Consider the following 25,786-nt stretch of genomic DNA (forward strand, 5'->3'; position numbering starts at 1 on the left):
GTTACTTTTAGGGAGCGTCATCTGCACAGTACAATGTAGCATAGAGTACCTGACTCACTGTCAGGCCCATCTGGGTTCAAATCCTCTGTGCCTTTTTAGCTGACATTAGGTTCTGTGAATTTTCCAATTATTGGTTATGCGTTCATATTACATCAGTTACCTTAAGCTGATAAAAACCTGAAGAAAACAAAGTCACAGAAATGCAAGTCAGGTGAATGCCAATAACATTTTTTCTAAATCAGAGTCTGAACAGGAGATGTATAAAAACATTTAACATCTTCAGATAAGCTTTTGGATTGATATAAGGTGACTGTAAATATACTGCTAAAAAAATAAAGGGAACATTTCACTTTAATTTTGTGTGTGGCTCCAAATCCAGGCCTCCATTGGTTAATAAATTTGATTTCCATTGATGATTTTTGTGTGATTTTGTTGTCAGCACATTCAACTTTGTACAGAACAAAGTATTCAATGAGAATATTTCATTCATTCAGATCTAGGATGTGTTATTTGCATGTTCCCTTTATTTTTTTGAGCAGTGTAGTTTTCATGCTATTGAATAATTTAACCTTTGTATTGCTTTTACAAAAAAATCACCATCAACAAAATTTGTTGAAATTTGGGGGTGTTCAGTACCATATAATTTTTTTTCCTGTATCCATCCCCTGGCCTATACTTTTCGATAATATCTTCTCTAATTTGAATGGAGAGTTATTTTGTTTTTACGCTGTAATTGTAGGCAGGAGTAATAATTAATTAACAAATTAATGACACACGTTTTTGTACAAGAGTCACTTGAGACACTTCACTGCACTCACATGATCCGCACTCCCCTCATAGTGAAACGACTAGCACCGGTTGACTGGGCCTCTGTTGAATTAGTTCAGTCACTTTAAAAGATGTTAATATTTATGAAGTCACTTACTTTATCTTTAACTTTTTTATCCCTGTTATTTTGTAAATGTCAGTTTTCACTTTGACATTAAGGAGTTTTGTTTTGGATTCATTTGTCAATTTATTGATTATCATTGATTTGTTGAAGCAAAAATGGGGGTAAAAATATCCAGTAGGCTGATTACTTTTTGAATACTTCTTTTATGATAGCTTCCTGACAGCACCTTCAACTAAGTGATCTGTTCTATTAATTTTTTAAAAATAAAGAATACATCGGTTTTACAATGGAGTGTCTCTTTATGGTTCCAAAAATGTAGAAGCATAGGATATCAATATTTTTTATCAAGAAAAACACCTCAGTGATTTCACGTGAATCTGCTTCCACTGGTGTAAAATTACAAAAAAACAAACAAAACAAAAAAACGTATGACGGATACTACGTTTTTTTTGTAATACCTGGCATCGAAAAACCAATGAAAAGTTGTTTTGTTTTTCAGATCTGTAGAGCTAAACACATAGTCTGGCAGGTGGCAATAAACTACAGCAGGGTGTCGTTATTTTATGATCATTTTCAAAGTTGTGTTAAAAAAAATATTTGGCCGGAATCTAGCCACCTATTATCACAGGTATCTCCAGGGAGAAACGGGTTTTTAAAAGTTGTCACTTCCTTCAGTGAAGTATTTAATACAAACAGCATGAAGGAATTACAATACCAGGACTATGTTTTGTTTTGTCTTTTATCCTGGCAACCATGTGAGTTGTCACAGCAACCAACTAAAACAACTTTCTGCATAATTTCAATGGAAAGTGAAACTGCAGCTGACAGTATAATAAAGTCACCCTGTATCATCTCAGTGACTAAGTCAAATTAATACATGTCAAAGGCACAGTTGCACCTTTGAAATGCTTATTTAGATATTCCTCTCTCCGCCCTGTTTACAGCCCGTCATGTTGACTGATTTTGACCTAATTGGTGGGAGCTCATTTTCCACATGTCACCAGTTAGAAAGACCGGCTCCCAAGGAAGCATGCCAATTGGTTGATCAACCCCATTAAATACAGGCCAGCTAGATAAGAGATTAAACGGGTAGAAAATGGGCTTTGCACAGTCTGCAAACAAGCAGCCTTTAAAAAAAGAAAGAAAAAATAAATAAATAACGCTCATGCAAATAAAGCGTTGTGAATCTATAGGGATAAAAAGGATGAAAGTGATAAGATACAAGATTGACCTTTTCCTGCTTATCGTATTGTCTGACAATAACAGATGAGGTCATAAAACTTGTTTGTTTTTGTTTGCGGTTGCGGTCATGTGTCCCACCTGCATCGCACAGCAAGCGCCATATGCTTTTTGACTCTGTTTAGACTTGTTTGCCGTTGTGCTTTTTTTCTTTCTTTCTCTACAGTGTTTGTTTCGTGATCGCCCACCATTTTCCGTCCCCCACTGACACTTTGGCCTGTTGCGTGGGGTTCCCGTGCCAACTCCCAACCCAGACAACCCTAATTAGAATGAGAACTGCACCATGGTGATTTATGAGACGAAAACAACAAAAAACAAGATACACTAAAACTCATTTATTTATATTAGCCTTATTAATGAGGGAGCAAAGCAAATGCTGTGTAAAGACAGACAGAGCCTTGATGGCCATTCGGTTCAATTCGTTGTAGTTTGCTCTCCCACTGTTGATATTGATAAACCATTTGGCCTCATTCTTCTTCTACCATGTTCTGAGTTTCATCTTTTTCTAAGCTGAGTGGTGGCAGGCATAGAGAAAACAAAAGGCCACATGTATTCGCCTCCCTCCAGCTGAAGCGAGTTTCTGAAGTGTTTTTTTTTTTTTTTTTTGCTAAACATTCACAAACAGTAACCTGGATGCCCACAAAAGTAAGCAAATGTAAATCCACCCAGTGGTCATTTTAAAACTGCAGTGAATATTACCCATTTCGGCAACTGAAGATTTCTAGTCATGATTCCAGTTCAGTGTTTTTACAATAAACAACCAAAAACAGAAAAGTAAAAACATAAGAACTTGAGTTGATCCGGGAAATTTCGAGATAAAGCAGCTAAGCCTGAATTTGAGTTTTCTCTGAACGTGTATCCAGCCCTTTCTGTCTAGAACGGCACTTGACTGATAAACAAGCTTCAGGTCACTAGGGGGCAGCAGTGTTCAAATTAATCAACAGGCTGCCTGTTTAATCCAGTAGAAGAAGCAGCCGGCATGCTGGTGTAAACGGAGCTGACAATGGAGGATTCAAGCGCGCGTGTTTTGAAACGTATCGTCGGCAGAGGTTAGTAAAACGAGTTTGTTTTTTGTTTTTTTAATTTTACGGTGGCCGACAGGTACAAACACGAGAAAAACACATGCAACAAAAAGAGATGCAAACAAAGAATGCTGAAAACAGAAGTGATCCAGACCACTAGGGGGAGTCCAACGAAGAACAGCTGTGTCCAAAGTCAGGTTTTGCATCTTGGGGTCCTTCGAAGGTCATGATCAACGACCGGAAGAGAGAAGCTGTAGCTTTCAGCTTTTTTTTTTTTAATAACTTTATGTTAGTAAAACGAGTATGACGGAGTTTTAGGGCAAGATAAAGAGAATCATATTGAAAAAACAAAACAAAAACAAGACTAAAGTCATAATATTTACGTGAACAAAGTCATATTACCAGAATAGGATAAAATTGGCAGAATAAAGACATTTCTGATGGTAGAAAATTGTAAAATTATGAGAAAAATAGTCACTTTAATAAAAAAAAAGAAGAAGCTTTGATAGAGTTATAAATATATGATGTGACCAGCTCAGCAAGTCGCTGGTTCTGTCTTTCAAATGGACAGTGGTTTAAACAGTTGTTTCAAAGTCCTGTGTCTGATAATAACTTCATTCTGATTTGTTAAAAGGTTAAGCATATGCTTATTTGTAAAACTGATACCAATTATAACTTCATAAGATGTTCAGCATTTCTCATTTGGCTGTGGAGTTTTATGAAATTACAACTCTTCTTGTATTTTCAACTCTCCTCCAGCATTAAGAGACCAGGTCAATTAGAACCCATGAGTCTTTTACTCTGGATGCGCGGACTGACGGGGTCGCAATGACCCTGTGTGTGCTTTTACCAAGTCTGAAAATGCACATCCCAGTGAATCATTTCCACGTTTTCTCTTTTGAGAGTCATACAGACTGAGCAGTCTTGATTAAATGTTGGTAATTGCGTTAATAATTGAGAAAAACTGGTCTATTTGTTGCCACTTTCACTGTTATTTTTGTGCTGTTTTTATGGAATCCTTTTTACATATCCATCACTCACGCAATGCAGGGCATGTAGTAATATTACAATTCCTGTTTTCAGACAGAAACGTCAGCAATGTGTCAAACCAGTTGAGCAGACGAAACCTAGTTTGTTTTTGTTTTCAGGAAGAGAAGCTCTCTCTAAACTTGAGAGAGAATTTAAAACCAAGCAGAATGTGCTCACCATGTCATTGGTACATCAATTTTTGGATGGCCGTTTTAAACCAAGGAGCTTACCTTCATGTCAAAACAATCTTTTTAAATCTTATTCTTAACTGCACACTGCAGAATGTAATCAACAGTGAATCACAGTTTGTAATTTTGGATAGTGCCATTATTTGGTAAATGTGAAGTGTTCTCTACATAGCGCAGGGAATTGGAATAGAGGAATTTTTGCGGTAATTTGTTTTTCTTTGCTGAAGTGCCTTCACCTTTTTGAGATTTCTTTGGTACTAGTGGCCTTTAGTCACCGCGTTTCAGACAAGAGAGCGAGAGAAAGGATAAGAGATGCAGCAAAGGTCCCAGGGTTGCAAATCTAAACTCTGGACAGCTGTGTTGAGGGCTAACGAAGGGCTAACGACCTTCACTATCCGGGCACAAGCTCCACCCCCACGTTTTCTGAGGAGAAAGGGGAAAAAAACCTCAAGAAACAGGAGAGATGTGCAAGTTATGAAGAAAAAGTAACCCATGTAATCTGTTATATTATGTCAGAAACTCCTTCCATATTACCAAACAAGCTGAGAATAAAATCTCCATTTTTTTTGTTGTTCCTTTTATCTCGCCTTCCCACCATGCGTAGCTCTTGGTGAGCATTAGATGTGCGTTGGCAGCTTTATATCCTTCTTCTGAAACCATTGAGTCATTTGTTTTATGCAAGTTTACCCAAATAGTTGCTCATCTCTTTGTTCACCTTCGCAGTCCTCCGCCGACTTAATGTCTTTTTTTTTTCTTCTTTTCTCTCCCTCCTCCCAATCTGCTCATATTTTCTTGCAGTGTTGTCATTTTGTCCTTTTTCTAGCTGCATCACTTTAATTCCTGTTTTCCAGTCTGTCAGTATCATATCTTTCATTCCTGCTTTACCAGAAATCCACGATTTGTTCTCTCTCCCGTCTTGAAGCTTGGTATGAGAGATATTGTTTGATAATAAAGGGCGGGCATTGTGTATTTTCCAAGTAACTGTTACTTTCAGTTGTTATAAAAGTGCTGTGTATGTAAAAAAATGACTTAAAAGTAATTTGATCTTTCATCATTGTGATTCATTGAAATTAGCCTCTGTCTCTTTAAGAAGCTCCTATCCTCTCTGACATTAGTAATCTCTTCCCTTAAAGGTCCAGGGAAACAAGTCAGTTACACAGAGTTATAATTATTTATTTGCGGTTCCTAACAGAAAATACTTTAGCCAGAATTATTTTTCAGAAAATTAGTCATTGATTTTGTTGAACAGTAATTATTTTTGAATGTAGTCCTAGTAGAAGCTACTCAATGTAAAGGCTTTAATTTAGTTTCATTTTTAAATGTGATCTTATGCGTGCTGTATTAGTATATTATCAACAGTTCTGCCTATTTGTGGTGAAACTCATGGATTTCTCTTTAGAAATTGAGAAAATTTATGAAAAATGTGTCTGCTGATTTTTTTTCTAAAATATTTGAATATTTGGATTTTTCCAGTTTCTCACAGAGGTTGAATTGTATTTTTTTTTCTTTTGCTTTTCAATGATCCACTGTAGTGACTTTAAAAGAACAAAACCTTGTTGCTGTTACACAATGACACTGTGCAGATGAAAGGATAATTTGAATAAAAATGGAAATCTCGAATATCAATCTGGTGCTTTTAGATTTTCAGGAGGAGAATTTTTGTTTCCTCTAATCTTTTATTACCCTGCAGTTGAATTTCACCACTAAAAACCTCCTAACCCGTTGACTAATATAGAAGCTTTTTAAGGGTGGCAGTTAAGTGGTTAAAATAGTTTAAAACAGGCATGTCCAAAGTCTGGCCCGTGGTCAAATTTCATCCGGCCCGCAGCCTCTGTCATAAAATCAATAACGTTTGGCCCGCACATAGAATTAATACATTGGGCAGCAGTACTGTTACCTGCATATGGCATAGCTTACACACTAAACGCTGTTCCTCGTTTACCCACTAGAGGGCAGCAGCCCGTGCGACTCTGACCATTTGCAGCTGGAGCTCACTGAGCTGCAGTGTGACGCAGAGAGCCGCGGTCGGCACCAGCAGCCTTCTCTCGCGAACTTTTACAACAGCTGGATAAGGCCAGGCTTCGAGAGATTCGAGCATTTGGTAAGAAAATGCTAAGCTTGTTTGGATCAACGTTAGGGTTGCCACCTGTCAGAAATCAAAATAAGGGACTCGTCGTCCTAGTCTCATAGGGGGGGTGTGCGCGCTGCGCTTCGACTAGGGTTACCAAGGGACCAGTCCCTATATATATTTAAAGCCGGGAGATGGAGGGGGGACTGCGGCAGTTGGACGCAATATCGCAACACCGTGAGTGAAACAATGACTGGGGCAGCCTACTATATAAAGTACTCGGGGACCACTTCTTTGTTATTACACGTACACATTTGTAGAATACGGAACAAATGGCGTCCCATTTCGGTTCAATACGGTACTGTACATTTAACAGTTAAATACGGGACGGTTCTGTATTTTACGGGACGGGTTGCAACCCTAGTCGACGTATTTGTGTGAGAAGACATTCTCGGTTGTGAACTTAAATAACGGACTCTCACTTACGAGACATCTCAGCCAGACCTGACCTATGTGCTGCAGTCCAGATCTCAGTATCACATTAATGCAGACAAGTCATTTGTCATTTACAATAAGTCTCTGAATAAATTTTGTTTTTTAATTTCAAAATAAGTCATAAATTCAGACAAGTTTTCAGTTTTCACTCCAGAATAATACACTTTTAAAAATCTAATCAACATTTACTAATATGTAATCTTTCAAATGAACCCTGCACTTGTTGATATGACTATTACTTGCTCATTTTTCTGTTGTTTTATTTAAAAATTCTGTAAATATTGAACTGCCATGGTGAGATATTTTTTTTATGTTTCAAATGTAATTTGCACTCAAGAGTACAATTACTTCTGTTTAACCGTTAGAAAAAAGTGAAAAGTGAAGTTAAGCGAATATTCAATTGCATATGATATGCATGTTTCAAATGAACCAAAAGACATGCTTAAGATCGCTGAAATTAAAATAAAAAAGCAAATGTAAAACACAGAATGGCTTGCTGAAATGTGTTTAAATATATTGCTGTTCTATGTAAAGAACGTCCGCCAAGGTCGGCCCCCCTACATTTTTAAGACACCAAATCTGGCCCCCTTTGCAAAAAGTTTGGACACCCCTGGTTTAAAACTATTTATAGAGAGAAAACAAAAAAACTATTTGGAACTTGTAGCTTGAGTCTTGTCATTTTCAACTTTTATTCACAGTATGGTTTACGTTCTAATATTTCTTCACAGTGGATTGTAATATTTAGAAAATAAAGAGGTAAATTATTTTTTTACAGCCTATTTGGTTTGCTAATTAACTTTTATATATATATATATTTTTTTGCTTCACAGAAAATGGCAACAATCTTACAATTAGAGTCATACCTCGGATTTATATATCCTTTAAAATCTTGTTGACAATCGGGCCAAACTGGTTTCGACCAGTTTGGCCCTGAGACTTCAGTAAAACACTTCAAAATTCCTAGAGTGTTAAAAAAAAAAATAAATCTACCCCATTAATACTGACAGAAGCAGTGTCTTCTGACTGTGTGGCAGTCATCCAAATGTCATCTGCTCACCCACTCATATTAAAAAAAGAAAAAAAAAAATAGAAAAATGCAGACAGCTGAATCACCAAAACACATTATAGCTGCAACATTAATTTTTATTTATTTTTTATTCACTCAGCTGCTAGTAATTTAGAAAATATTGGATTTCAGATAAGAAATGAAAAAAAGAATTGGACAGAATGAGCAAAACAAACACGAATGTGAAGGTTTTCTCCGTACTTGCGTCCCGTACTAAATGGACGTAATCCGGGCTCCGGCATGCTGTGGGGAGAAGGTGAGGATGAAAAGAGGAAAGCAATAGACCAAATGGATTCCACTGACAGCTGATGAGAAACATGCAGCCATCTACTCAAACCCCCACTCTATGTAAATCTATTTTATGTTCTCTCTCCTTCAAAGCCCACGCTCTAATGTTTTCTTCTACTTACAGACCCTCCGTCTGCTGACATGTGAGCACAGGCTGTATGTTTGCGTGGCAGCAGGCGTCTTTTTCTCCTACAGCCTCGCCTTGCTATCTGCTGTAGCGGCTGGCAGTCGGCTGTAAGACAGGGGTGACATTTTTAATGTTGGCGAACTCTATGGAGAGTAAATAAAATTATTTCTGGTCAGTTTTCATACTTAACGTCACCAATCACCGAATGATTGGTGACGTTACAGGTCGGAGGCTCGTCGAACAGAATTCAAGTCGAATCAAATAGTTAAAGTACTGTGTTAAACAGTTATATCTTTGACTTCTATTCATATGTTTGACAAGTTCATAAGTAGCACTGGTTAGCATCACAGCACACACTGAAGAAAAGAACCTTAAGGGGCGGTATCATGTAAAATCGACACCAAGTTATAATGTTTTTCCCTCATCAAAAACAGACCTGGAGTGTTACTTTGATTCTTTCATGCATGTTTGAGAAATCCTGTAATCTCCCGTGGCAACCATCTGGCTGTGCAAAACACCTGGATGATACACCAAACAACTTCAGTTGTTTTTCATAACAACTGAAGGTAACATAGATTCTTGATCGTGCTATAAAATGGGTTCCACAAAAATGCAACAAATCTGATCTTAAATTAGATAATTGTATAAAGTATCATTGTTAAAAGATAAAGGAAAATTGACAATTAAAAAAAAAAAAACAACTGAACGGCTCCCATAAGCCCTCCTACTCTGATCCACAACAAAGTGCAAGAAAAATATTCCTTGAATTAATATAAATGTATTATTGTGTTTGCAGTTTTTCTCTTATTTCTGTGTCTGCCAGTCCAGCCGTCTATGGTCCTGTGCAGTAGTGCACCGTTTTCCCTTCCTCTCTTTTTCCATTTCCCCAAAACAAAATAGCCTAAAGCTCACCGTTGGGCATTGCTGTGGATCAAAAGTTCATTTTGACACATTTGTTCTTGTCTGAATTTGAGCCAGATTTTTTTTTCCTCCCTTCCTCAGTCAGAGACAAGGGGGGAAAAAAAAAGGACGTGTGTTAATACGCTTCTGTCACCTTTGCTAACTCCCATTTATAGCTATTTCACTTTACACAGTAGAAAAAAATAAAAAACATAAAAAAAATTCCCAAAAACTGTTAAATACGTCAACGCTGACATTAGTTTCACGTGACATTTACAACAGGTATTGGTAACAACTCAACTCACAAAAATCAAAAGAAGTTAGTCTGTGATTTAGTCGGTACACCGAATGATTGAACAATTGAACACACTTTCTGAAATGTAACTAATGCATTTCACAGATTTTAGTTTGACCCATTCGTCCACAAAACAGCTTTGCATTGAAGTTTCTGAGGACTTTCTTTATGAACTTTGATCCTCAGTTCATACAGGAAGTGATGTGGATACACCTCAGGTGACTGACTGGTCAACTCTCGCAGTTCTATTTTATTTTCTGAAACCGGCTGAGAGCTTCCTTCTCTCTGTGTGTGTTTGACCACTTTACTATCTTGCTGAAAAATCTAAAGAAAAAAAAAAAGAAACATTTCGTCTTTAGAGTGTCATTATGGATGTTCTGATAAAACCATTCCTTCTTTTTTTCCTTCAGTCATGTTCCATATGTTCAAAGATAACCCATCAAAATGATGCAGTGACCTGCTGACATCACCGTTGCCATGGTGTTTTCAGAATGATGTGTAGTGCCACTTCTCCTCCAAACATAATGTGAAGTGATTTTTAAAAGTTAAAGTATAAGTTGAGCAAATATATTCTCGGTAGGCTTTATGGACAATATTGTGTTCCTCACAAACTTTAACTATAAACTTCCCACATGCTTTTTCTTCTTCAGTGGAGTTTTGAATGGTCAAACACCATTCCAATTGAGCGTATTTCTCATCAACTCCATTACAAATGTGCCCAAGACTTTAATATTCTACTAATGTCAAAAACACACTTGCAATTGCTGTATTTCAGTGAAGAAGTTTATTGACGCAGTAAGTTGCTGAAAACCGTCCGACCAACTACTTCCTGTCGTCTTTTTTCTTTCGTTGATCACATGACTTGTGTGATGCGAAAAAAAGTGTTTCCGTTGCAGTTTTGCGAAATACACAAATTTTGATACGGCCAAAAAAGTCACCTCATCCCAGCACCGAAGCGTTTCATTAAAAAAAATATATATATATTTTCAAAAGTGCCGTGTTTCCATTAGGCACATTTGTTTTCAAAATGTTATATGGTCAGTAGGATTGCAGTTGTTTTTGTAATGGGAGAAATAACTTATACTTATGCTAATTACAGGTCTTAGGTCTTGGAAAGCTCTTCTGATTGTTTTATTATTTTTAACTCATTTATCACAAGTTTAGCAAGGAACAGATGCTCTTTGCTGATTTACGTTGAATTAATCTTGTTTTTTTTAATTCTGGATTATGTTTCTGATGTCGTTCACTGCCATCAGTAGGTTTTGAAAAAACAAGTTTACAAAGTTTACATTTTTCTATATTTTTACCTTTCACCATATGCTTCTCTTCTCACCGCCTGTGTACTTCCACTTTATTACACATAACCTAGTTCACAGACGGTTTGTTTATTCTTTGTGTGGATTACTTCTGTTAACATTTGGTGTGAATTTCATGTCAGTAGCTCAATTACAAACATATTTACTGAGGACAAACATTGACCTCTCTGATGCTTATTTCCACAGCTGTATTTAGTGTGGATAATGACCAGGTGTCATTATGAGCTCCTAAAAACACATCCATTTGTTTTTTATTTTAGTTTTCTTTTTTGGTTTCCAATAAATGTCCAAACTGCCATGCTCCTCCTCCTGCTCTTCTTCTAGCATTTATATTTATCCCTCTACGTACGGGATATGCCATAATTCGAGAGCACACATTTTCAGTCTCAAAACCTTTAATACTTTTGCTTACAGGAAACAAACGCACCCAGTACAACACTTTCATTCGACTGGCTGAGACGCTACCAAGCGAAGGTGCATTTTTGTTCCAAAAGCAAGCAGAAAATGTTTCGTAAGCGAGCAGAGAGTTTTGAAAGTGGAGACAAGTTCTGAGTTCGAGGAGAAACATTACAAGTTTTGAGAAGAAAGACATGAAATCCTGCTTTCAAAATGAAAACTTAAGAACAAGTATTAAAAGTTTTGAGAACAAAAGACATGAAATCCTGCTTTCAAACTGAAAATGTGTGCTCTCAAATTATGGCAGAAAAATTCCCCCATATTTACGCCCTTCTCCACATGTTCTCAGGTTCGATATCCTAGTGACATCACAATCAGCCATCTTCCTTCCCATTCAATGTAACTTGCTTTTCTTCTTTATTTTCTGTTTCCCTCATGTGACCCCCCCTATCTTCTAACCTTTGCTTATCGCCAAAGGCCTCGTAGGCCGATGGAGATAAAAATACTCGTCTTGGTTCCTTCTACTTAATGTCTCTCCAGCTCTTGCACCAGCTCCATCCTCTATAACTCACAGGTTATGAAAGCAGATGGTGACCTGCATTAATGTGCTGTGACATTTAAGTTGCCTGAGCGCATTTCACTCCAGTTTCCCATGCCTCCTCGCATGTTCTTGTATTATGTTGACTGTTGATCGACTCATCCCTTTACACTTAACCACACGCGTTTGATATTTTTGATTGAAGAACCGCTTAATGAAGACTTTCTGCCATTTACTCTTTTGATACGCGACACAATGTACAGAATGAATTAAGGTTGTTTTCTTTGCTGCGTTCAGAGCTACAGAAGTGTCAGGCTAATATAATCATAATGTTGATTTTAATAGCATTAATGCACCTGAGTGCAGTTCACAACTGTTCATAACCATGAAATGCAAGTATTGGATAGAGGCTAAATATTGGCAGATGCTCGAGACTGGCTCACTTCTGTTGAATACTGTACAATCTCAGGCTGGGTTGGGAAATCTGTTTTCTTTTTATTTAGCAAAACTGCTGAGTCGAGAAAGCCTTCAGATGTTTGTTCCAAGATCACATCTTTTAAGAAAGTTATACTTTCACAAAAATGTAGAAAGCACATTGTGTTTTTTTAACTGTAAAACAGTCAAAATGGTGATATGAAAACATTTTGTTTGACAGATTTACTTTGATATCCAGTTCAGATTGTGTCGTAATGTTCGGAGTCCAAGAAAACCCTCTGAAAAACCTTTTTACCTCCATTAAACTCGGCTGAATTCGGCCACTTTGTGGTTCTACTCTCTCTATACAATTAAAAAACAGTCAACCAAAGGCGAAACCGATTTCAATTTGTTAGTGGAGCATTTTGCTTTAGGCAGGTTTTAAAAGTTTCCATTTAGTTCCATGTAAGTTTCCATTTACGTCAAATTGATTTGGAACATTTTTTTTATTACAATCAGGTGCTGCAAATCAATTTAAGGGCTGCAGATGGCTTCACTTTAGACACTACGGAGCTAGAGAGCATCTCTGGCAGAAGGAGCGTTTCAGCTCCTTTTCTCAGACCTGCTACCTCAACGACTGGGCTTGTATGGATGGAAGATTTGTATAAATCTGGTATAAAAGATCATATACTAAGAGTAACAACATATGGTGTTAACTATGTCGTATTAATTAAAACAGGTATAGTAAATACTAACATTTAAGCTGTATTGAAATTCTGTTGAATAATGTTAATTATTTTTATTTGCTCAGATTGCTCAGTTCTGGTGTTTGTTTTCAAATTAATATAAAACACTCTTTTTATCTTTAACATTACTACATTTTTTTGCAGCATTTGTTAGCAAACAACCTGCTGCAAGCTGTGAATATTTTCCATGTTTGTGCAAAACTCTTCCATTACTGTAAATAGATGCTTCCCTCCCTCCTTCCTTATAATCTATCAACTTTTTTTTCTTCCAGTTTGAATGTCAAATCTAAGCAAGTGAGTGAATAAATAATAAATGACCTCACTTGTCAACAATCATGAACTATTCCTGCTGTGAACTATTCTCAAAGCTGAAGCTGGTCCACACCGTCTTCCTGGCACCACACAGAGACATTCACTGCATACTTAATCAGACCAATTTCAGTTTTAAACTGGAATGGAAATCAGCCATAAACAGGGCTGGGTGACGCGGACGTAGAATGTTGAATGTTATCATGATATTTTGTAGTACTATCACAGTAACGATAAAAACGTAACAAATATGCTTTTTCAAGGACACCAGTCACGTAAATAAGTGTGATCTGTATCACTAAGCTGCACACAGTCACTGCATTTAATCACATGTTCAAATGTGTTGATATTCGTTGATACTGTCATGGAACAAACGGTAGAAAATGATAAAACTAACAATCACGACAATGCAAACTGTTTTGGGTTTTTTAAGACATAGTTAATTGAAATTTATCGATAAATCAGAGTCATTTATCACGATAAATGATAAACGATACAATAAATGTCCATCCAAAGCTATAGGTACCGAGGAATATTGAGCCAGACAGAATTTCTACAAATATGTACAATTAATCAGTACTCCCTGTTTAACTTGGTTTTCCTTGTGAGTTTCTTTTCTGTAAATATGTAAAAAATAAAACAAAACAATAAAAAACCTACTTACATTTTCTTCTCTCTCTCTTTTCTCTTGTTTTTGTCCAGGGGAAGTGTTGCTACCGAAGCTCCTTGGACACAGGAGCCAGATCAAATTGGACATAGACCTCTAGATACTCTTGAAAGAAAAAAAAAAAAAAACAATTTTGGGAGGGGTAAAATATTACCCAGCATTCAGAGTCTGAAAGAGTTTCACTTTACCAAAGAAGTTAGAAGACTGTAACCAGGAGGCGGTGTTCTCGAGCGGACAGGACGTCTCCACCTCTGCATGTTTTGATTTAACTCCAGCTCAAGTAGAGGTGAGTCCCTCCGTTCGTACATTTAGTTCTAATATGAGAATCTGTCATTTCAACCAGCGGGGAGACATGGAGTCTGTTGCTCAGTCTTGTTCTTGACTAAGCTTGACGGGTCACCATGTTTCTGGTGAAGGATCCTGCACTAAAGCTTTTTCCTCCCCTCAGCAAGATCAACTGACAGCATTCAGCGGCGCTACACCGTGAAATAGAACACAATAAACACAATAACACTTTTTTTTGCGTCTCGGGGGTTCTGACCAGTCCTGGTCCAACTTGTGTAGCTGATGAAGCAAGGCAAATGTTGCCAGTGACGCCTTGAAGAAGAAAATGTTCTGCAGGAACTTTTCTGACCAAGTCAGCTCCGTGGAAGTGGATCTGCGTGTTCATGACTTCATGTCATGGTGACATGAAAAACATTGCAATGGAAGATGATGAAATATGTTGCCATCTAGGAAAGACAAATATATTTATGAGCAGCTTATGAGCTGTACCTGTTTGGTTTCAGCAGGACAACCTCCTCGTCCTCTGATCTCTGGTTTTGGTGAGATGTAAAAACTGATACACTTTTAATGGATTGAATGTTGTTTTGTTTGAGTCTGTTGGCTGTTTTTAATAGTAAGGAGAAATTTGAAAATATGGTTAAATACAGTTACTGAGTTCAGGTTAAATCACGTTTCTTTAAGTAAGTGGCGTCCAAAATAAGATTTCAAATGGGAATGTTTTCCAAGGACAATGTTCGTTTGTGGCTCTATGAATGTTGTTACATAGACGGCTAAAAGAAAGAAGCAATAAATAGTTTTTTATACTGTTACCACAATAATACCACAAAACAAAATTCTAAGTCCATGTTGCTGTCTTGGATCAATTAATTAAAAAACAATCAAATTTGAGTTAGAATTAAAGTAGTGAACGAATGTCACCGCTGAAATACAAACAGACTATCGACTGAACCAATCACACAGGTTATTATATTCTTGTGCCTTTTGGCTTTCTGTAGTTTTCCTAAATCATTGTTTTAGTCTGCGAGTGTGTGTGAGCTGGACTTTTGCATCCATCAACAAATACTAACGATGGCAATTCATCATTTATATCCGACCCGCTGCTTCAGTTAAGTCATACTTAAAATGGAACAATGTTCTGTTCCTCGACGGCTAGCTTTTGGTAAACATGTTTGGACTGTGATTAGCATAGGGCCAAACAATGAAACCCCAGGATGCTAAGCTAATCTGTTTCATCATCTCTTCATCCATATCCTGCCTCTCCATTCTGCCTGTTCCAAGTGCCAGGTTCTCCTATTGCTTCTCAAACACAGTGGGAAGCTGTGAGCCGTTGCCAAGCCCTCCCAATGCAGTCCTCCCATGCGCATGTGTGAAATTACTCGTCCTAGGCCATATTTTGTCAAAGACTTGACTCGCTTGCGAGCAAACTCCACCCCGTCCCGCGTTACCTGAGAGTTTCCCTCCTTCCATCCCTTCTGACGAGACCGAGTCAGACCACAGGCCGTCTTAGTTCAGTCGCCCGGCAATCAGCCGCTGTGTCAGGGGAACTCTACCGCAATGTGGAACACCAGCCGCGCGCCAGCGGTAATGTAGTGAGGAAGAGCCATGTGCATTAGCCATGCTAATCTCATTAGTGGGGAGGCCATGATTGAATCCTGCAAAGAATCTTGCCACCGCTGCCAGGAAAGACAAGGGGCTTGTATATTATTAAAGGGTTGACACTGTTGTAGAGGGAGAGGGAAAGAAAAGAAGGAAAAACGTAACGAGAAAAAATCAGAGTGGAAGATGGAGTAACTATGGATGTGGAAGCACAGGTAGAAAAGCGTCAGGGAGAGGGAAGAGTTGGTTTTAGTGTGTGCTGAAGAAGATGACTTTTGAAATGCCAGGAATGAAAAAACTCTAATAGATCGACTAGTCTATTGGAGAATAGACTAGTCGATCTTAGAGACTTTGAAATTAGCAGTTTTGGCTCATTAACAAATGAACTTTAAAAATTGGCAATATATCATACATTTTATCAATGTAGTCAGTTGTAATGCTACTAATAATGCCATAAACTATGCTACTAACAAGATGGACATGATCAATTTTATTTTCAAGTGGCAGTATGATGTATTTTCCAGGCATACAGAGCCATTTTATTGCACAATCAAGTAACTATGTTAATGTCGGTTGTTATAAAAATGCTACATATATCAAACTTAAAAGAAATTTGACTTCAAAATTGAGCCTCTGTCTCTTTAAGAAGCTCCTGTTCTTTCTGAAACTCTGCCTTCAGGAAGTCATCACAACGTGACTCCTCTATTAACCCTTTAATAACAGCCGATGTGCTGTTCCACCAGGTGTTTGCTAATGGCTGCTGGCTAGTCTGAAGAAGCTGAGTGGGAGAGTCGCAGGGGAGGATTGCTCTGTGAAGAGGAAGCTGGGTAGCTTAGAAACTGGACCTCAGAGGAGGAGCTTCATCCTCGGAGGCGGGGCTAGGTCTACCCAGGTATTTGCCACGGGAGATTAAAGGATTTACCGCTGCACCATTGCAGTGCCCACAAATGTAAATTATTTTGTCAAAAAAGAAGGATAAGAGGACAGAATTTATAAATCTGCTTTAAGATTGTAACAAAGGCATAAAAAAATAGCATTAGGATCAGACGGATGTAGCGACTGCCTAGTGCTTCATCTGTCCCTAAGTGATCAGAGAAATAAACAACAGGTCAGAATCACTATGACCTTTCTCTGGCATCCCATGAGAGCATACATACAAGAGTTTTTCTTTAGAGCAAAGCAGCAACACATGACTCCTTTGTACAGAGCTTTGGCCCCACAAACTAAAAGTTAACCTTCTCTCCTCATCAACATTTCATCCACATCTCTGTTCTTCCTGGGTTTTTTTCGACCCTTGCTCCAGCTTTCATTTTACTGTCCTTTGATGTCTTCACTTTGTCCACATTCAACAGGTTTCTGTTTCGTCTGCTTCCTTCAGAGGAACAGTTTCATCATATTTGACGTAGATTTAGACGTCTATAACCCACAAGGTTTTAGACGATCCAATTATAGTCGTTGCTCATAGCGTGTGATTTATTGGTGCGTAAACAACAAGTTTGCTTGTTTAGGGGATTCAGTGTCAGTTTGCTTGGTGTTTTCAGTGTTTGTGGATCTCCTTAAATTCTAAGTCAATTATATGACAAGAAATTATACCTCCTAAATGATGTTTCCCATTATTTATCTGCTGTTTATCATTGCTGTAAAAGAAGAAATATTATTCTACAAAATGGATGCATTCTCACCTTACAATACATGCCAGGTTATAGATGCTGAAGCTGGTTGCTATTTGAAAAATGTCCACAGTGTTATGGTTTTTAAATGTCTTGAGATTTTTGTACTTTTGGTTTGATGAGCATTGGCTCATTGATGTGGATGAGAAATGTGATGAACTCCATCCTGAGAATCTGGCCCATTCTGTCCACACACACACACACACACACACACACACACACACACACACACACACTGTACAATACACACTTAACCAACATCTGTTAAGTGTGTATTAACAGATGTTAGTTATCTATATCTGTAACTCTTAGAACGTGTTCATAAGCACATGAACATCGACAGCCGTTTTATGGTTTGTGATTTTAAAATCTCAGTTTTGCCATCAAACCATGACGAATTTGATAGATTTCAGAATGTTTTTCTCTTTTCTCTTGTTAAAAAAATCCCCATCTCTATCTTTGTATTTTTTTTTACAGCAGGTTATCCCTACATCCCTCCATTATCACTTCTTTTGCCCCTTCCTCTCTCAGAGCATGTCCACTTGTACGTTTATTTGGCTTATCGATGTTGTCAGAGGCAACACTCAAAATTGCTTTCATGCCAGAATCATGACGCAGCAGCCAGTAAAATAGTCCCAGTAGGCCGGAGCCGCAGCACTAAACAAGCCTCCGTCTAATCTCTTTAATGCCTCCTCGTGTCACAAAGCGTATATTTACTCAGAGTTTGTTTCTTCCACAGTCACCACAGCACTTTTTCTTTTAATTTAACTTAGTTGACATAAATATTTTTTCCTATGTCCAGGATTTTCCCTCCTCTTTTCTTTGCCTGCATCTTGACTTCATCTAGTTTTTTCAAATGAGTTCCATTTTATTTAAATGTTTGATCTGCAGTTTTTCTTATTCCTTAGTTTTGATGTCTTGCTTTTTGCTTTGTCATTGTTTGGAGTCCTATCTGCTTGACTTGACTTCTTTTTTTATTTTATTTTAGTTAAATTTCCGTGTACCTGTGATGGTCCACTGGCCCATTCACCAAAATCCCATGATAACAATAAGTAGATTTTACTCATATGTAAGTAGTTTTTAGTCATGTAGCACTTTTACCTTCTTTAAATCTAAAAGGGCTTCACACTGAGACAAAAATGAAATATTAAACATGATTTAAGTTAAACATTGAACAAAAAATGTCATGCAGATAATTAAAAACAAACTCAATTATAAAACTTTAGAATTAACTTTCTCCTTTACATTTTTATGTTTGTAATATTCATTTTAGTTTTTTCATTTTTTTTATTACAGGCTTGATCTTCTCACTTTGCGTTATTTTTTTTGCTCTTTCTATTTTACCATTTTTGCTTCTACGTTTAGTCTTTAATTTTAAAAAGAATTCAAATTTTCTCTTCTCTTTCTCTTCTGACCTGATATATGTATTTTCTAACTTACCTTTTTTACTCTGGCTGGTTGGTGATTCATTCATTCATTCAGCCACATATCAGCATAATGACTCAAAGTGCTCTGATTTCCTCTTAGTCTTTTCCTTTATTCTTGCCTGATTCGTCAAATAACTTCTTCCCTCACATCAGGTTGTTATCATTGAACATATTATTTGCTCCGTACTCTCTTTTCTTTTCTGTTCTGTTCAACTTTTGACAAAAAGCCAGGAGAATGTCTTGTACTCAGTTTCATTCCAGTTCTCGTTGCAAATTGGAAAGTTGATCAGAGTTAATGCGCAACGTTGTGTTGCATTCTATAATACCAGAATTAGCTTAGTAAAAGTTATTTATGGCAGGACATTTGAACTTAAAATCAGATAAAATGATCATCTCTAATCGATGTGTGTAATTACAATGTTAGCTTGTGGAAGCAGATTTTCTGTTGAAACGGCCGTGTCGGCTGTTTGCTTTTGAAGATCCAGTCTAGCGTAACACGTCAGTGCAGTCAGTGTTTAAATAGTGTTTCCGGAAACGAACGCGGCTAAACGTGCAAAAACGGGCAACATTTTCTTAGTGACAAGGAAAGTGAAAGTGTTGCAAGTAAAAAGGGCAACACTTTTCCCCCCCTTGCATTTGATATTTAATGTTTTGTATTTACGCCATTAGTTCATTCTTAAGGTTCTCTGAACACTTATTTGAACAAAATACATTATGTGTCACTTTATAGCGCAATCAAGTATGAATGGCTCCACTGGAGATTCAATGATTTCTCAAACATACACAAAAGTATGAAAGCATCACTCCAAGTATGTTTGTGATGAGGGAATTACATTGTTATATGATACAAAGCTCAAAAGTCGATTTCATATAATATCCTCCCTTTAAAAAATGAAAGCACAGCTGTTCCTGTTAACACAACCAGAACAAATCAGGTCAACCCAACTTATGATTGGCCATAATACAAACAGCAGAAACAGTCTTATTTTCTTCAAACCTTTTGAGTCTCTTCACGCTGGTCAGATATTTACTAAAATTATAGTTCAGGGTAGAAAATTATTTCAACAAGTCATACTCATTTTTTTAAACATAAATTAAAAAATCACACACTAATTTTCACTGACCATGATGCACTTGCCACTCTGTTTAAACCCGCAGACATCTCTCAATTTACTTTTTAAGCTGTGACCAAGTAAAAGCACTCCGAAAAGAAAGACATGAAGCAATATTTTTACCATTCAGTGATTTTTATATCTATAAAAGCCTGGCCGAATACGTTTTTCGTTCCTTTTAACTGGAATTACAAAACAGAAAAGAACAAAATAACAATTTGACCATTTTATCATTATTTGTAAGTTATTTTGGATTTCGTTCATGATGAATATTTCTCTTTTCAGTTACTTTGCACTCTTGATTTCTAGCTCTCAGCTTTCATGTCACAGATTTGTTGGTTTTTCACCAACAATAAAAGCCTTTATGCTCTGCTGAATTCCCCCGGGGAAAACGTCTGAAGGCTGCTTATGGAGCTGCGCTGCGCTTATGAACTTGTTTATGTGCTTTAGCAGCACTTCAGGCTAAAATGTTGCATCTGCAACACGTCAGATCGCTTGCATCTCGACAGCAAAGTTATTTAAATAAACCAGATGGTTTGGCATGTGAGACAGAAAGACAGAACCAAAATCATTTCAGGTTTAGAATTATAAAGGTCAAAATGAATATTTATTTACATGTCAGCTAAGAGGTGGCAAAAAGACATTTTAATCAATTAGTTCCTTGCGTTGTTCATATAAGTCACATATCTTATTGTTTTTTTTAATTATGTAAAGCACCTTGAAATGCCTTGCTGCTGAAATGTGCTATACAAATAAAATTTGATTGATTGATTGATTGATTGATATGTCAAAGTCGAGGCCTGGGGGCCAAATCTGGCCCACCGTAGCTTTTTATGTGGCCCTCTAGACTCCAAATGACATCGATGAGTCTCTTCAGTTGTTCACAAATCTGCAAAATTCACACAAAATGAACGGCTTCCCACATTTTCTCTGATTTTACTGCAAATTTTTCTCGAAATTGGTCAAAAACATTCAGTTTAAAATCACATTTAACATCATACATTAGCGTAAATATTGTAAACGTTCCTTGCAAATATTTCTAAATTAGCACCACAAAATCTGTGACTTGATTGCAAAAAAAAGAAGAAAAAAAAACTATCAAAATCACGCTGGTGATAAGTAGTAAACCGGTAGTAAAATAAGTAGTAGGGACAACTACTTTTTCATATTTTGACAGTTTAATGGGTTTTATCAATACTTTCTGGCACAACCGGCCCTTTAAGAACATTCTGATTTTGGGTGTTTGACACCCCTGATATAAGTAACATATATCACTCAAATGGATTAAAAGGCATTTGACCTTATTGCTAACAATCATGCTATTCATTTTGAGAAGCAGTAAACTCAAAACGACATCAAATTGCCTGGATTCCCATAGTTACTATTAAAATATTCCTTTTCTTTGATGTAATTTGAGCTGTTTGTTTATGGAACGAACAGCATTTTGAATACAATTTTACTGGTTTATTTTGGGGAATAAGTCTACAGCCTCCTTGTTGCTGATTTCTCCAAGAAACTTAATATCCGCATGGCTGAAGCCAACATTGTAGGGAAAAAAACAACTTGTGGAACTAAGAAAGGGATGAAAGGGTAAACATTTCTGAAGTTGCTCGGACAGAGGCAGGGAGAGGGGGATGAGGGACGGAGAAGTGTCCAGTAAATTGGTAAAGAAGATCAGCCAACCAGATCTAATATGGTGTTTGAGTCTGGAGGCTCACCCGGCACAGCCTATCTCATCTGAACACTGGATTACTGTGGTGTGTGTGGGGATGTGGCCGCGCGCGGACAAGCTGTCGGACCGACACAACACACAGAAACGGCAGCGAAAAGCAATTCATTTGGGATCTTCATACATTTCACGTCTCCCTCTGTGTTTTTTTTTTTTTTTTTTTTTACCCAAACAATCAATGAAAAGATTCAATTCTTCGTGCAATCTGAATTTACATCTGTTGTGAACGTGGTTGTTTTCTTCCTTCAATTCTGCCATGATAAAAAAAAAAAAAAATCTGATTTTAAATGGCGCAGCAGGCAGTACGCAATTCATGTGAGCTGTTATTTATTTTCAGGTTTTTCTGGCGTCAGTGGAGCTTATTTGCAGATCGGACAGAAAATTGGAAGAGAATGAAGGGGGAGAAGACGTGCAGGAAATATTTTACATTTTGCTTTCTTTATTGATCAGTTATGCATCTGGTTGGCCAAATGTTATAGTGTGTACTTGCCAATAAAGGGTTTAAAAGAAACTAAGATGTCAAAATAACTTCAGTGGGGCTCATATGTAGTTAGCAGACATGAGTAGAGAATCCAAAAGTTACACTCAAGCAAGAGTAGAACTACTTCAATATATTTTTGCTCAAGTAATGGTGCGTTCACACCAAACGCATCTGATGCTTTAAGTTTGAAGCCTGACACTCAAAATGCGTTTGGTTTGAACGCACCATGAAAGTAAAAAGTAGCCATCCAAGAAATTACCAAAGTAAGACTAAAACAGTATTTGGTAAAAAAAGAAAATCTATTCTAGTACTGAGTAACTGATCAAGTTTATAATGGTTTAATGTTTAAAAATTACATCATCAGATGGAGCAAACTATAAAGTTAAGTGGAAATTTTTAGATTTTATGGATCAAAATGACAATATTTCATTTATGTAACAAAAAAATAACAAAATCAGGCAAAAGAAACTGTTTCCAAATCAGTTTCTTTCAATAAAAAACTTATGAAACTTTAACAAAAACTGCAGGTGTGTGTCTGAGTCTGGTGACTTTGTGGTTAAAACATGTTTGTTGTTCATTCAGTGGGTAGAGAATCCAGAAATTTTAATCAAGTAAGAGTAGAGATACTTTATAACAAAATTACACAAGTAAAAGTAAAAAGTACAGCGTAGTAAAAATACTCCCAAATGTAATTTTTTTCAAAAAGTTACTCAAGTAAATATAATTGAGTAAATGTAACTATTTACAAGCCAACTCCTGTAGTTAGTATCTTGTGTTTGAAATTCCTTCAGTGAAGAAATTGTGTCGTTGTTTCCAGAGTCAAGTGGAGAAACGAACAATTCCAAAGTTATCCTAGCAGTTCAGAGGAACAATGTTTTCCAAACCTTTACATCGCCTTTCCATTATCTGTTTATTTACACTGAAGTTTTGAAAATGCATCTTGGTCTACCATATATCAACAGTTCTTTTTCTTCGAAGTAAATAGTCAAATCAAACTAATCTCATCTAATCCAAATTCAACACTATACACCTATTCCCAGTGATTACTCATTGATTTATTCAATCAATTACTTGCATTAGGTCTGATGGGGATGGAACAGCTCATAAATCTGGATAGATGACAAAAGTGTTTCTTTGCATGTTAGAAATACAGATAAATCAATAAAAATACCCAATAAGTCTGAGGAAATAGGTTTGAACAATCAAGGATAATTAAAACATATTGGTAGTTTGTATATTTTGCCAATAAAGGTAGAATAATCTCAGCATTGACTGTGCTTGGATAAGTTGCTGAGGTTATTTTTAAGTTGGGTTTATGTCGGATTCATGCTGATTCATATGAGAAAAAAACGGCGTGAAATCCTGATTCTCAGCACAGAAACCGAAACTGTAAACACACCTTAACCTTCAAAAAAATGGAAATGGATGTAACAAGGCATCAGGAGAGAGTTATCGCAAATCCACAGGATTAATACAAACCAAGCTCGTCCAAAGAGAACAGACCCAAATATAATTCAGATACAACAACAGCAAGCACGGGAAAACGGGCTTCCTTAAATTATACATCACCAACTTTTAATGGATGTCCAATATCTCTCTCCGTTTTCTTCCCCCTTTCTTGCTCCTTTCTGTTAGATTTCATCAGATGGCCCTTGCTGGTTCTGGTCTCTTGCTTTCAGATTACACTACTCCCCAAAGGCCGAGCCTTGCTTTATCATCCTCTGTGTTTATCGTCTACTCTTGTCTGTTTTCTGCCCTCATGGGGGCCAAAGTCTTTGTCCTTTTATCTCCGTCTCCCGTCTTCTCCTCCTTTTTTCCTGTTTCTTCCAAACTGCCGACACCCATTCAAAAATTGTAAGATTTCAGGCGTTGATGTGTAGCGAGACGTGAAGCATTAGCAGATCTCAGCACTCTGTGCAGTAGGGTACTCTAATTACTGTAGAGCATGCTGCTAATTAGACCAACAAAAAAAAAGAAAATAATGAAATGAAATGAAATGAAATGAAATTTTATTCGAACATGATACAAATACAAATATAAAATAGTGCACAGTAACAAGAAGTGCATAAGAAAGAAGAGAAAATACAGATTTTTTTGTTTCAGTTAACATATGCTCAAAATGGGGTAGGAAGAAGTGAGAACTTATAAACTCCTCCCCTAAACACTTGAAACTTTAGAGTCCTACTGTCATTAAAAAAATTAAACTCAAAGTAGCAGTCAGAAGTAACAGTTACTAATATTTACCTATACATTTTCCCATTTTATGCTGGTTTGTCTTTCTAAACCCTTACACCAAGTTATTATCTGCAATACACACCTTATTGCTTTCTGTCACCCGTATGTGTATCTATTGAAAATTACCTCTTTGTACTTTCTTTTGAATTGTGTTAAACTATTGCTTTGTTTTAAATCTTCATGTAACTTGTTCCATAACTTTACACCTTTAATTGAAATACAGAAGCTTTTTCTTGTTGTTCTAAAATTGCGGATCTTGAAGTTTGAGTGACCCCTTAAGTTATACCCCCCTTCTCTTTCAGAAAACGTGCTCTGTATGTGCTCAGGTAACAACTTTTTAGATACTAAATAGAAAAAAACCCAACTCTATTGCTTTTCAAAGTATCTTCTTTCATTGTTGTTGCTGTGTTATTTGCTACTGCTAGATTAGGGCTGTAACTAGTGATTATTTTAGTAATTGATTAATCGATTATTGTGACGATTGATTAAAAGATTAGCATATTTGGCAAACATATTTGTCATCACATCGTATTAATCTGAAAAATATGATCCAGGTTTTAAATATATTATTCAGTAGTGTTAGAAAAACACAACAAAAATCAGTGTTATGTTTAACCAACTTATCTTATAAGGGACAACAGAGTAAAAAACCAAATTCTGACTATATTTCCTCAGCAGAGCCTGTGTTCATCAACTTAATCAGGAAATAGATATTCCGTCAATGATGTTATATATATACACACACACACACACACACACACACACACACACACACACACACACACACACACACACACACACGTCTGCTTTAGAAATCTCCAGAGGTTGAAGCCTATTTCCGCTACCTGTGAAAAAAGCTTAAACAGGTTCAGACTGGATGCCTCAAGAATCTTTTGGATTAATGACTTCCTGACGGACCTGAGCCTGTGTGACAGACGGCTTTCTGAGAGGAGCAATGCAAAGTTTCGTACTCTTGACAACATTTTTCTTTCACGTCTAGAAGCTTAATTTTCTCCTTCTTCTCAGCAAAAAATATTAGAATGTGTCCACCGTTTCATTGTGTGGGGACAATACATTATTTCTGGTGTTCGGCGTGGCAAATGCTGGCATCTACTGACGATCGGGCTGTACGGTGGTGACGTAGAGTGTCGGGTTTTCACGCCTTCTCCGTAAACGTATAGGTTTTCTCTGGGTAATCAGATTTCATCTCGGTTTAAAAACATATCAAGATCGATTGGCTCTAAATTGCTTTTGGA

At 37.0% G+C, this 25,786-nt stretch overlaps 1 protein-coding gene across 2 annotated transcripts in view; it reads left to right on the forward strand.

The window, feature by feature from the left end:
* Positions 1-3,096: 3,096 nt before the first annotated feature.
* LOC106962638 (protein phosphatase 1 regulatory subunit 29-like) overlaps positions 3,097-25,786 on the forward strand; it is a 130,841-nt gene continuing 108,151 nt past the window's right edge. For both annotated transcript variants that reach the window (XM_015057177.1, XM_015057178.1), the window contains exons 1-2: positions 3,097-3,180; positions 14,031-14,281. The gene's annotated coding sequence lies outside the window, so the exon portion shown is untranslated. The remainder of the gene's footprint in view (positions 3,181-14,030; positions 14,282-25,786) is intronic.

The sequence above is a fragment of the Poecilia latipinna genome, unplaced genomic scaffold, assembly GCF_001443285.1.
Source record: "Poecilia latipinna isolate Pla-1442-1.1 unplaced genomic scaffold, P_latipinna-1.0 Scaffold1441, whole genome shotgun sequence".
Taxonomy (NCBI): Eukaryota; Metazoa; Chordata; class Actinopteri; order Cyprinodontiformes; family Poeciliidae; genus Poecilia; species Poecilia latipinna.